This window comes from Manis javanica, chromosome 3, assembly GCF_040802235.1.
Source record: "Manis javanica isolate MJ-LG chromosome 3, MJ_LKY, whole genome shotgun sequence".
In the NCBI taxonomy this organism is placed as follows: domain Eukaryota; kingdom Metazoa; phylum Chordata; class Mammalia; order Pholidota; family Manidae; genus Manis; species Manis javanica.
The window spans coordinates 160885439-160899991 of NC_133158.1; the positions used below are offsets into that span (position 1 = coordinate 160885439).

Here is a 14553-nt window from a genome sequence, read left to right on the forward strand (position 1 = left end):
TGTTCCTCTGTTGCACAGACTTTGTCTTGCAGTTGGAGATGCCTAATGTAATCTTCCCCATCTGTGACTGACTTATCTGGTCATTGGAGTCTTCTTGCAGCGAGCACTCTAATGATACTTAATGCTTGACCCATGCCTGCAGGTTGTGCCTGTTTTTGTCCATGAGAAATAGAGAAGGAGAGGAAGGGCCCCCAGATGTTAGATAAGTAGTACCTCCAGGGGATGAGGTGCATATGGCTTACAAGGAGTAGCATCTGAGTCATGTCACCAAATATGTTGTGGGTCAAGTTTGTTCTTGGTTCTTGTCCCTGGTAAAACAAAGAATTGAAAGCAGAGACACAATAGCAAAGAGTGAAAGTTTATTTGAATAAGGGAGGAGTGGACCCAAGTAAATATAAACAAAGGACCCAGACTTTTAGGGGAGGGTCTATTTAGCATGTCCTAGCTGGGAGGTGCCTCTTTGATTGACGTTTCTAGTTATACACACACTCCTTTTGGTGTGCATGTCTTTTCCCAAAATGCACACAGAAAAGCCCATGGGGGCTCAGTGGGAACAAAGCTACAATTCTATTTTAATGAAGTTATGATGAGGTGTGGTTGGGCAGTTCTTAGTTTTGTTTGTCCCTGTGTTCTTATCTGACTGGGACCAGTTTGGCCTGGCCCCAATAGGCAAGGAAATTATATCCCTGCAAAGCCTATGTTGTCTTCAGGTGGGACCCCCTAACTTACCTTTTTCCTTGAACCTCATCTTCCCCTTCCAGGGCTGCTCATGTCAGTCTTTCTTCCTAATAATATTGCCAACAGTTTTGGAGTTGATCATAGACTTCCCAGAGCTAGAAGTTTCTGGAACCAATTTTTGAGTCCTGAGGCACTAAAATACATTTAATCAGCCACCATATAAAAAACAAAATAACTACAAATGGAGAAGAGACTATAGTTATCCATTGAATTTCAAAATTATACTGTTGTTCTGAAAATTGCTAAAGAGATTGGGATTATATACACTGGTTATCACTGTGATGTTATGCCTAACCACTGATGATCAAAATTCATAATCTTTAGACTTTGAATGTTTCATGGCTTAGATGCTAATATTGAACAATGTGGCACACAATTTAACAGGTAAGTGTATGCTATTGCTGAGTACTTCTTAAAATGTGTACACTTTAATAATATCTTTTCTCAAAATCCTATTCCTAAATTGATAAGCCTTTAAAATCTTTGCTGTTTTTAGAATTAAAGAAATGTGGTAAATAATGGTGTCATTGAAAAGATGGAGACTGCAATACAATTTCATTTGCATTATTCTTAGGATATAACTTTTTACTTTGTGTATATTTGTATTGTCTTATCTTCCATACTGAAGGGTCCCCACCAGTAAGATGGCAAACTTCCGGCTTCTCTTCGGGGTCCTCAGTTCCCGCCGGCGCCACCTGAAGCCCAATCACCTCTCGCCCCCCTCCCAATCCCAGCACCTAGCCAACAGCCACCAGCCCCGTAGAAGTGACACCTCAATCAATCATGCCCCCTCCTATATAACCCAGCACCTTTCCCTAATAAAGCGGAACTCTCCGGTGAATTGCTGCTATGTGTCGCTCCTTTCCTTTCATTGGTGCCGAAACCCGGGAGACGGGACACCCCAACTGGGCCCCGTCTTCCCCCGACACCAGCAGCAGCTTGCCCTCGTCCTCTTTTTCTGGCGCTGGCTCATCACACTCACCACTCCTCTCTGGCCTTTAGGTAAGTTTTCCCCCTGGAGTGGGCCACTCTTTCCCGAGATATCGCAGTGCCATTGACCGTGATCGTCCGGCAAGGCCCTGACACTCGGGGATGAGGAGGGAATGCTCCCCGCCTCAGGCCTTCACGGCTGCGGCGGACCCTCAGGCCCCTCCTCCAAAAGCCATAAATCCCTGCCTCAAGCCTTTACGGCTGCGGCAGACGCTCAGGCCCCTCCTCCAACAGTCAAACGCATTCACCATCCCTTCCATCAGTGCTGAAAGTTTTTAAGCAAAATTTCCCCGGGGTGGGCCACTCTTCCCCAAGCTATCGCAGTGCCATTGACCGTGATTGTCTGGCAAGGCCCTGACGCTCGGGGATGAGGAGGGAACTCTCCCCGCCTCAGGCTTTCACGGCTGCGGCGGACCCTCAGGCCCCTCCCCAAACAGCCATAAATCCCCGCCTCAAGCCTTTACGGCTGTGGCGGACACTCAGGCACCCCCCTCCAACAGCCATAAACGAGGTGACTCCTTTGTAGATGAGAATGCTCCCTTTTCCCCCCCTCCTCCTTCTGTTCCATCCGCCGAAAACGCCTAGCGCTAGGTACCTCGAGACTCCGGCACTCTGCCTTCTTAGGGAAGTCTGGGTGACGACCCACACTTTCCAAGAAATTCCGACTCATATACGAGTTTCCGCAGACCACCAAGGATCATCGGGGACGCCCTTTGTCTCCTTGTGGTCTGCTTCCAGTCCGAGGATCTCCGTTCATCTTCCCCTGTTTGTCTCCTTCTCTGTCCTTTAGCCATGGGAGCCTCCTCATCCCTCCCTGAAAGTTCACCTCTTGAATGCCTGCTTAAGTATCTGGCTACCCTCTCCCTGATGCCTGATATAAAACCAAAACTTCTCCGTAAATATTGCTCCCAAGATTGGCCGACATACCCCCTAGACAATAAAAACCAATGGCCTGCAGGGGGAACTCTTGATCCTAACATCACTCGCGATCTTTTTAACTACTGCCAGTGCCTGAAAAAATGGAAGGAGATTCCCTATATGGAAGCTTTCCGCCTCCTCCTCTCCCCGCCCCCTCCCAAGTTCTCCTAGCCTGCAAGCCGCCGCCCCCGCAGAAGCCTCCCGTTCACTCCCTTCCCCTTCTTCTCCTACAACAGCCCTTCTCCCTTCCTCCCCAACCATCTCCTCCCCCATCTCACCTCCTCCACCTTCATTCCCTGCAGATTAAGCCTGAGCCTTTCAGCCCCCCTTTAACTAGGTCCCAAGAGCCTCCTCCATCTTTGCCCTCATCACCTGTTTCTCCCCTGTTAGGGACCGCCTTTGTCTTCTCACATGTTTGTAGGGAGAATGGGAAAGCACCTTCCCCCATGTCTGAACGCAGCATGGGAAGGCACAAGCTAGAGAACAACCGGTGCAGTCCTTAGAAGTTATCTGTCCACAAAAACATATCTTGCCAAGACTCCTCACTCTGAAAATAGGGAGACCTTGAAGATGTGTAGAAACACTGCCCCTGCTTCTAAATATGCCCTTCCCCCACTTGCAGATGTGGCAGGAATGGAGAACAAAGAACATTCTGTTTACGTATTCCATAAGCAATTAACTAGAGCCCTGCTGCAGCTCAGTTAGTAGAGCATGGGACTCTTAATTCAGTCATGAGTTCAAGCCCAACTAGAGCGGCAGAAGTAAGCAGCTGGGCTGCTAGCTGGTGACATGTGGGTCCGATTCTATCTTCCTTTATTTTCTTTGCCCCCCTTCTGCACTTCAGGACCTGCTCGACTAGGCACGGCTAGACCGCGTCACTCCCCCACAGACTGAGCCAGAACCCTTCAGTCCCCCTCAGACTCAGTCCCGAGAGCCTCCCAAAATTATCGACCCCTCTGGGAAGTAGCAAAATCCGAAGGCAGCGTGTGCGTTCACATCCCTTTCTCCTTAAGAGATTTAGCCCAACTAGAGAAACGCCTAAGTTCCTTTTCCACTGATCCCATGACATACATCAGGGAGTTTCAATACACCCTCCAATCTTACAGCCTCACACATCATGACATTTTCATGCTCCTGGCCAATACTCTCCTCCCTGAAGAGCGTAGACGAGTTTAGGACTTCGCCCAAATGCAGGCTACTGAAACCCACAGGACTGACCCCACCTATTCCCCTGGCCCCACTGCTGTCCCCGAACAAGACCCACACTGAAATTATAACACCACCATGAGTCTCCGCTCTCGAGATATTTTTGCCTCCTGCTTAATAGCAGGTCTGAAAAAGGGCAGCTTGTAAAGTAGTCAATTTTCAAAAGCTCCAAGACATAATTCAAAAGAGAGATGAAATCCCCTCCAAGTTCTTAGACAGACTCACTCAAGCCCTATTACAGTATACCAGCCTGGACCCAGAAACACCTGAAGGAAGACATGTCCTTATGACATACTTCCTAGCTCAAGGCTACCCCGACATTAAAGCTAAACTCAAAAAGTTAGAACAGGGCCCCGCTACCCCACAGACTGAGATCCTAACAGTGGCCTTTAAAGTCTTCCATAAGCGGGAGGAGGAGAAAGAATGCCGTAAACAAAAGGCTGATCAGGCCAATTTCCAGATGTTGGCCCAGCTGATAAAACCACAACCTGGGCACCCCTCTACAAACAAGCCCCCCCAAGAGCTTGTTTCAAGTGCAGAAAAGAGGGACATTGGTCAAGGGCGTGCCCCTCCCCCAGATCTCTTACCACCCCATGCCCCAGATGCCACAAAAAGGGCCACTGGGGGTCTGATTGCCCAACTACCCGAAGGGGAGGCTGGACAAACAACCCCCACCCTAAGCCCGCCGTAGTGGGGCTGGCAGAAGAAGATTGATGGGGCCCGGGGGCTTCTCGTCTGACCATTTCCATCACCAAACAGGAGCCCAGGGTTACTTTAACAGTAGACAGTCACCCCATCTCCTTCCTCCTAGATACAGGAGCCACCTTCTCAGTCTTGTGAGAATACTGGGGCCCTACCACGCCAGCCATTACTCCTATAGTCAGAGTAGGAGGTAAACATATTTTCCCATTAAACCCCCCACCCACCCTTTTATGCACAATCCAAGACAATCCCATACCTTTCTCCCACTCCTTCCTGGTTATGCCCCAGTGTCCCATCCCTTTACTAGGATGAGACATCCTTTCCCTCCTCCACGTTTCCATAACTATATCCACTCCCACAGCCCCCAGTACTCCCTTTCTGATGGCCCTCATAGCCGACGACCCCCCTCTACCCAATGAAAGCTCCGGTTCTGCCCTCATACACCCTGTAAATCCCAAAGTTTGGGACATTACAAGCCCCTCCGTGGCCCTATGTCCCCCTGCCTCTATCAAATTATGTGACCCCTCTCAGTATATCTGTCAGGCCCAATACCCCCTAACCACTTCAGCCCTCATAGGCCTCCAACCCATCATTCAAGCAGACCCACTCACTCCCCATTTAATACCCCCATATTAGCTGTTAAAAAAACCAATGGATCTTTCCGCCTTGTCCAAGACCTTCACCTCATCAACATAGCCATTGTCCCTATCCATCCCTTAGTTCCAAATCCATACAGCCTCAGCATCCCACTTCTCAGTCCTAGATCTCAAAGACATACCCCCATATTAGCTGTTAAAAAAACCAACGGATCTTTCCGCCTTGTCCAAGACCTTTGCCTCATCAACATAGCCATTGTCCCTATCCATCCCTTAGTTACAAATCCATACAGCCTCAGCATCCCACTTCTCAGTCCTAGATCTCAAAGACCCATTTTTCTATCCCTCTAGACCCCTGCTCCCAAGATTTTTTTATCTTCACCTGGACGGACCCATACACAAGACATTCTAAACAACTCACTTGGTCAGTTTTGCCACAAAGCTTCCGAGATAGTCCCCATATTTTTAGACAGGTCCTAGCTCAGGACCTCAAACAGTTTCATCATGATCACTCCAAGTCCACCTTATAATACATAGACAATCTTCTACTCTGCAGTCTCTCGTGGGAACAGTCTCAATTTGACACTGCCTCCCTACTTAACCTTCTAGCTTCCAGAAGTTACCGAGTATCCCCCGTCAAAGCTCAAATCTCTTCCCCTCCTATCACTTACCTCAGATTCCTTCTATCTCAACAAAGAAAGTCCATTACCTTAGACAGAAAATGGCTCCTCTCTGACCTGCCCATTCCCAAAACCAAGACAATGGCTCCTCTCTGACCTGCCCATTCCCAAAACCAAGACAAAAATCCTTTCCTTTCTAGGCCCTTTCTAAGCCTAGCTAGATATTTTAGAACGTAGATCCCTAACTTCTCCCTGCACCCTGTTAGCAAGACCCCTATACAACCTCAGCAAGAGCCCCCCTAAAAAACCATTATCCTCCTCACCCCGACACTCCTTCATTAAGCTCCGTCAAGCCCTTGTAGAAGCCCCAGCTCTCCATCTTCCTGATTTGTCAAAGCCCTTCTCATTGTACATTCATGAGAGGTCCAGTCAAGCTCTAGGAGTCCTAGGCCAATATGCTTTGCCCCAGTAGCTTATATCTTCAAGCAATTAGACCCCACAGTTCAGGGATGGGCCCCCTGCCTACGAGCATTAGCCGCTGGACAGCTCTTGCAGAAAGAAGCTCATAAACTGACATTCAGGGCACCCCTTACCATTCTGTCCCCACATCACCTAAAAGATCTCTTAACCTACAAAAGTTTACAGACTCTCCCTCCCTCCAGACTCCTGACCTTACTGTCCTCTTTCCTCCAAAATCCCGTTCACCCCCTTTGCCATCCATACCCGAATCATGACTTTTTCCTCCTTTACTGCTCTCTCGCTTTTTTTCCTCATTCCTATTGTCTTCCCCACCACCCCAGCCTCCTTTGTATGGCGATTCAAAGTCAGACAGACTTACACACAGCATCAAACAAAAGTTACTGCCCTCATTGCCATACCAGACTGCCCTCTGAAAAGCTGCTCTGAGCCTTTATACCTCCACTTTCCTCCCTCCACCGAAGTGTTCACTAGCAGCTACCCTTATTCTCCCTACCTCTGCTTCCTCTATGACCAAAAACAAGCCTATTGCAGGCAATGGCCAGATACCTACAGGAGATGTCCCTACTAGTCTTGCACCATTCACTACATAGGTAACTTCCAGTACCCACAGTATTACTCCTCCAACCGTTTCATGAAATATCCCAACGGCTCATTCTCCTTATCAATCCCAGATCCCTGGGACTCTCGATGGGCTGCCAGAGTCACAGCCTCAGTTTACTACGGGGAGTCCTCGACCCCCCACAGTACCCTTCATATCTCTCGAAAGTATGTTCCCTCTCATTCCCAGATCTCTCAATTTGCATCAGATAGCAGACATTCCGAAAAAGTCATTATCCAAACTCTTGATAGTGCCTCTTCATCTTCTTATCCCCACCCCTCTTCCCATTTCTCCTACTCTTCATTACAGCTCATTCAGGACACCACTATCTTTCTCAACCACACCCTTAACACAGCCAATTGTTTCTTGTGCGCATCACTACAGCGCCCACTGCTGGCCGCCATGCCCCTTAATATTTCCAACTACTCCTTCCATGCAGAAAGACAACCCCTCTGTCCCCTGGCAGACATACCCCTATGGGAACCAGAATACGCAGATAATCTCACCATCCACCACTGTGTAGGCCCAACTCCACCCACCTCCAGCGCACTTCACTGCCTCTCTATCTACACCCCTACCTCCGGCTCTAAGACTTTTACGCAACCAGGACACTTCTTTTAGTGTAATGGCAGTCTTTTCAACTCACTGCCTCTCAACTCCGATACACCCTGCATTCTCATCACCCTAATCCCACAGTTAACACTTTACAGCATGGCAGAATTCCTTGAGCTCCAACCTCCCTTGCCCTCGTGCACAAAAAGAGCTGCTTTCCTTCCCATCATAGTCAGTAGCTCTTTGATCGCCTCAGCCATTGGGGCAGGGTTTTCGGGAGAAGCCTTGGGTCACTCTCTATAGGCAGTTAGAGATCTCAACGCCAAACTTGAGGGAGCCCTGACATCCACTGCCGATTCTCTAGCCTCTCTCCAAAGACAGGTCACTTTGCTAGCTAAAGTCACCCTTCAAAACCGGCGGGCCCTAGATCTGCTTACAGCCGAGAAGGGCGGCACCTGCGTCTTCCTCTGGGAAGAGTGCTGCTATTACATCAACGAATCTGGCATTGTAGAAACTGACATTACCAAACTCACCGACCTTGCCTCCAGTCTCCACTCTGCTTCCAATTCCAACCCATTCTCGTCAATACTAACAAACCCCCTCCTCACCTGGCTCTGGCCCATTGCAGGCCCCATAATAATCATTCTTCTCGCCTGTCTCTTCTTACCCTGTATAATAAAGTTCATCAAATCCCAAGTCGGAAAAATGCCTAATCAAGCTTTCAACCAGCTTTTACTCAGGAACTACCAGCTTCTGGCCACAGAAGATCCCTCACCCTCACGTGACCTCCTCACCACATGCTGAGATGGACCCCTCTCTCCACTGGAAACTGTTCCTGGAAACAATAGCCGCAGACGCCTAGCTCCTGACACCCATATCCTCTTAGCACCATTAGAATCAACAGGTCCTCGACCTATAGTTACAAAGAACCTTCATTAATTTCCAACCTGAAGAAGTCCACATCTACTCATCCTTACTGTGGGGAATCCTATCAACCCTTTCCTCCCAATCCTCAAACCCTCACTCCCTTCTACGCCCCTGTTCAGCAAGAAGCAGTCAGAGAGAAAGCAACGTCCACAAACCCATAGAGGAGAAAGGGGGGAATGAAGGGTCCCCACCAGTAAGATGGCAAACTTCCGGCTTCTCTTCGGGGTCCTCAGTTCCCGCCGGCGCCACCTGAAACCCAATCACCTCTCGCCCCCCTCCCAATCCCAGCACCTAGCCAACAGCCACCAGCCCCGTAGAAGTGACACCTCAATCAATCATGCCCCCTCCTATATAACCCAGCACCTTTCCCTAATAAAGCGGAACTCTCCGGTGAATTGCTGCTATGTGTCGCTCCTTTCCTTTCACATACCAGGCAGGAAATTTATTGAAGGAAGAAACCGGGAGTACAATTAATGTATCTCTAATTTACATTGAATAGTGCTTATAAATTCTTAGTTGCCTGAAGAAATTAGGAGGAGGTGAAGGAGCATCACAACAAGAGGGAAAATAAAGAATTAAAGTGAGATGCTAGGTCAGCATCCAGACACAAATGCTGATCTGCCCAGCCTTTCTGACACCAACAGCAAACCTCCAACATTTCCACCTACCTATTCATCTAGTCATTCACTGAGTCTCCACACACTAGGAAGTAACACTGAGTTTTATGAGAATGCAAAAAATAAATAAATACAATCTTTAATGGGGATGGGGAAGGACTTGTGTAAAAAACCCATGGATAGTTATACATGTCCAAAGCAATGTATAAACACTGGAAATCATGACAGTAAAGACAGTTCCAGCCTTCTACATGGAAATGTTACTGGTTGAGTTTTCTCCTCTATCCTTGTCCACACCGTAACAAGGAATTGAAAGGCAGAGACACAACAGCAAAGCAGAGCGAAAGATTTATTTGAATACACTCCAAGGGAGGAGCAGGCCAGAGTCAAGGTAGACCAAGGCTCTGATCCATCAGGCAGGAGACCTTTATGTTACATTCTGGCTTGGAGTTGCCTCTTTGACTGACAAGGTGGAGTTGGTTCATTTACTGGCCTGTCTTCACATAGGACCCCCTACCTGAGCAGTTTGGGCATTTTTTTCTTTGAATGTTATCTGGGTGGCTTTTTTGTTTGAATCTTATCTTCCCTTTCCCCGTCTGCTCATGTCTATCTTTCTACCTAACATTCTTAACACAAATAGTAAAAATGGTGGTCTGTTCAAGATTAATGGCAAACAATTTATTTTCTTGCCTTTAAGCATGTTATTTTATTTATTGAGAATTTTAATAAAAAGTAATCGTTTGTATATCATGGATGCCCAGAAAGATTAGATGCTGTGGTTCGAATCCCTTCACTTTGATTTATTAGTCCTTATATTATTTTAATGCCATGTCACAGAGTACAGCCTAATAAAAGCATGAGCATTTGTCTTTGAGCAAGTTTGATTTGAGGTAAATAACACTAAACAATAGCCTATTGACAAACAATTAAACACCACTTCTTTTCCTAGCACTGTTTTGAATTATGGTTGTCCTAATGGAAGCATCCTTACTTTAGAATTCCACTATAATCTAAGATGAGCAGAACCTTTTAATTAGATTTTCGATAGAATCAGCAAAGATCCACTGCTTATCATCTTGACTGCTTATCTTCATTGACTGAGGCCAAAACAAAACAAAAATAAATAGAAAAATTCATTAACAATCCATTTACATCAACTGCAGCTTCAAACTGAACGGACATTATTCATGCCTATTGTCATTTCTGCAGGGAATATCACTTGGCCTTCCCGGGACAGAGTGCGGGGCTTCTTAACTTCAGCTTCAGTGTAATTTAGTCAATTGTTCTGGAGAAACCTGGCTGAGGGAAAAAGAAGTAAGGTGGGTTTCTTCTTCCGTTCACGCTTAAACATTTATTTAAAGAACGAGGAATGCACAAAGAGATACCAGAAGGAAGTGGTGCTCTTCAAAAGAATGTCTGGAAAGAAAGGTGGTCCTCACAATGCTATACTAAAAAAGTCACAGGAGGTATTTGCCTCATTCAAGATACTACTGAGGTCAGCCCAGAAGAACGTTTACAAGACAAAGTATATTATAATACTCTCCTGTCAATGAAGAAGCAATTTCACCACCTAGATTTGATGATCCAGATGTTGTGAAATAAAGCAAAACTTATGAGCCTTTGTCCTCTAGAAAGCATTTTTTAAGGAAGAAGCTAAACATATTGGCAAGGAACAGCATTAGTGTGTTTAATTAGTAACCTCCGTCTGAGGAAGCCTGTCACTTGTTTACAGGTCTTATTTCCACTTTCCGTCCCCACCCTACAACCAAATGCACTGTGAGTACAGGTATTCTTATGTTTTACATTTCACCACAGTTTGTGGGCATTTTAACAAGCAGCATTTGCTGTCAATTAAGGCTGTTTTATTCACATGTGGCAATGACTGAAGAACTGCTGTAAATTAGCTAACAAAGAAACGAACCCTTTTTAAAAAAAAGTCTGTGTTTCTTCATTGCCTATGCCTGTCAAATAATTTCAACTGCCATGCCCATTAACTTTTTATATCACATGAAATTTTGAGGGCAAAAGAATTGCACGACAGTATGAGGCAGGGCTAACCACTTTGGAACGATACCTATACTACCTAAGTTATACCTGGTCATCCAAGTAGAAATGACTAATGATTGGGTAATAAATAAACAGAAACCAGGTTGCTAAGGAAAGAGGAAAGGAAATTGACTCCCTAATTAGATAGCCAAGGTTTTGTCTACATGGTGCCAAAATATCTAATTTAATATGTTGAATGATTTAGGCTGTTTTTTATCATGTAAGCAAAACAAAGGCCTGATTCCCTGATGTTTTCATTCTTTAATTAGTTGTGGTGGCATTATACAGACATAACCTAAATATGTTTCAAGCTGCTTTTCCTTTGTATCTCAGAGAACATTTCCTGGAGAGACTGCCTAAAGGGAAAATTCAGAAATTAGTTTGATCATTCTGGTTGAGTTCCCTAGTAATGTTAGCCTCCTAAGCAGTGTAAGATAAATTTTAGCTGAAATAAGCAGGTGAAGAGAGGTAACAAAAGGCTAGGCAGTTTATTTGAATGCCCTGGGCGAGGTTCTGCAGTCTGGCTATCACAGGCTGGGGAAGTTACACTCAGCAGAGCAGGCAGCAAGTTTTTAAAGAAGGTAGGGGGAGGGAGAGCTTAGATTTACAGCTGCACAAGGATTGGCTAGCTTAAGGCACATTTTTCAGGTTGGGAGGGGGCAGCAGCTGGGGACTTTGGCACGTCATCAGGGTCTGACGTGCTCACTACTCTCCCCAGTGTTTTCAATCTTACATTTCAGCCTTTTGGTTATAATGGGCGACGATTTGATCTGGCTATTTTTGGCTGACAAGGGGCATCTGGTGGGGGGGGGGTGGTGGTGGTGGTGGTGTAGTATGTAGCTACATTGCTCTGACTGTGAATATTCTGCTCTGCTTTTTCCAGAGGCTTTCACTTCATTCTAAGCTCGTGGTTCTTGTCTCATTTTTTACTTCTATAGATAGAGACTCTAGCTGCTGCTAGGGAAAAGGGGCAATGACTGCTTTGGCTGCTTCTTGCTGAGAAGGGGCACAGTAAAGGTGCAGCTAGGTTTTTATCACTGGTTAGTTGAAAGGGCCTCGGAAGGTTGGCACATTTATTCTGGAAGGATAAACTTGATGAGATTAAGAATGCATGGCTGAATATGAGAACTAGAAATATGAAGAGTTTACTTGAGAATTATAGCCAGGTATCATGGGGAAACTGAAATTCTGGATTGAGTTTACATCTCAATGACTAGTATTAGGATTTAGTATAGATAAGACTGCATTATTGAAATAATACTTTATCTAAAATTACTTTTATTTTTATTAAAAGTAGCTAGATTAAGAAAATAATTAACAGTTGGCTTGATTATTTGCATAAGTGCAGCAAGAAGAGCAATTGATTACATAGTCTCTTTTAAATGTGCTTTGCTGGAACTTTTTATAAGGAATTTCAGATTGAACTTTTAAAGGCTTCTCGAGGCTAGACAGCCAAGCCAGACTTGCTATCAGATTTTGCCTGCAGTATTTGTAGATTTGGGTGAATTCTTCTCTTCTCGAGGTTTCTAAGATATTTTGAGGTTCTTGCACTTGATAGGAAGTGACTTTTTTACTCACCTGGTAAGGCTGCTGGGAACTCTGTAAGCAAGGTACTAGGCCAGTTCTTCTAAGGGGCTTTGTTGGCTTTATAAAGTTAATTTTAGTTATTTAAAGCTGTCTGTTCATATTTGAATTTACACACATGTCTTTCAGGTATGACGTTCTAGTCAAAGCTTTGGTAATATAACCTGTATTTTTAATTAGTTTTTTTTTTTTACAAGGAAAGCAGGTTCTTATTGAACTTATGCAAATACATATACTGCCATGAAATATAAAAATAGTCACTGAGAGTTTTTAAATTCTGGAGGGATCAGGTAGAGAGAAAGATAAAGTTTCAATTCTGCTTATAAGGCAGTTATTTACTAAACTGTTGTCAGCTTAAGAGAAAAAGCTTAAAATACTTTATCAACAACATTTGAAACAAAAAGCTATAAAATCATTTTCTTTAGTTTACTTAATTTTATGTAATTAATACTTGTTCTGCTGAAATCTAGTTTTTTACTAGTTTAGAAGTAATAAAACAGTGAGTATAGATGACAAAAGACTCACAAATTACAATGGTTAAAGATCTGATGAGAGCTTACTATAAGACAGTTGATATAAGGAAATTTGGATATTTCTGTAACACAAAACATTCAGTAACAAAGTTTAGCATCATTCTTTTTGACAGTGCTTTCTAGGTAATTAAGTAGGTAATTATATATCAGATAAATAAGCTAAATTAGCCAAATACTTTCTCCAATGAGAAAAAGTTCCAACAATGACATGTTCCAGGGGCCCTCTGGAAAATATCAGAGTTAACTAGAGGTAAAAGTACCTTTTTGAATTTGATTTTGGGAAGTTGTCAGAAGAAAGTTTCTTTGGCACTTGCTTAAATAGGATTATAGGTTGCCATGAAGCAATACTTATCTATTTAACTAGAATGACAACAAAATACCTCAAAGGCAAATAAAGAAGGTTACACAGTTGTTAGCAAACTTGAGCTTTTAGTCTTTTTAACATTAAGATCTTATTTTCTTAAATACTCTGACAACTCATTGAGACATTAAGCATGAGAAACTGCTTTGATAAAACAATTAGAGAACTTTTTGCAATCTTTCAATATTAAGAGCAGACTAACAGTTAAGAAAACCTAGTCTTTTTAATTGAAAACAAAATTCTAATTTTGCTGTGTACTTGATACCAAGGTTCATTTGCTTTAATTTTATATAGCATGACCATATTGAATCTTTCCACAAGCTTTCCACAACTTTCCTTTTTATATTTAGAGTTCTCTCTCTAAATAAACAGCTGTACTTCAGAACAAAGTTACTTTCTTTTATTAAGACATATTCTTTAGTATGCAGAAATGTTTTCCTTATTACTTTAAGTAGTTTTAATTAGAACTTAAAACTATTAGGTACTTCAATTTTTAGTGAACACTGAGAGGCAGGCTATTGTAAACTGTTACATTAGCATTATTTGGATTGGCAAATTTATGAACATTTTATAATGTATGTTAACTATGAGCTTTATAACACAATCTCTCACTAAGCACAAAGTATATCTTTTTAACAGTAAAATTTTAAGGTTTTACGTTACTACAAAGATTTCTAGGCTGTAGATAGGTATACACACTGTAACACACAATTAAAAAGGTATTTACTTGCCACACTTATTTAGTTCACTTAAGTATAACAATTATGATAGATTACTTACAGACCTTTACTGAATATTAGATAAAGCTAAGCTTTTAAGCATTTTATTCTTAAAAGATTTAGCAGATAACATCAACTTAAATTACTTTAGGTAAACTTAGGCAGCTGAAAACTACAAGGACATGCCTGCCTCAGCCAAACTCAAATTAGCATTAATGCTTAACATTTTTTTCAGATTTTCTGGAAGTTTTAGAATGCCCAATTTTCACAAGCACTTGTTTTTAAATCAATTTTTATTAATACCATCCGGAAGTAGGAAAATATTTTTCATTTACACATTTAGACACACAAATATACAAACTGAGA

The 14553-nt window shown here is 43.6% G+C and overlaps 1 long non-coding RNA gene across 2 annotated transcripts in view; it reads left to right on the forward strand.

The window, feature by feature from the left end:
* Nucleotides 1-14553, forward strand: part of LOC140848485 (uncharacterized) — an 86472-nt gene that overhangs the window by 18513 nt on the left and 53406 nt on the right. Inside the window, exon 1 of one of the 2 annotated variants that reach the window (XR_012129474.1) lies at nt 10190-10263. The exons of the other annotated variant lie outside the window; for it this stretch is intronic. This is a non-coding gene — a long non-coding RNA (uncharacterized lncRNA). Of the gene's footprint in view, nt 1-10189; nt 10264-14553 lie in introns of those variants that run through there. 2 annotated transcript variants of the gene reach the window in all.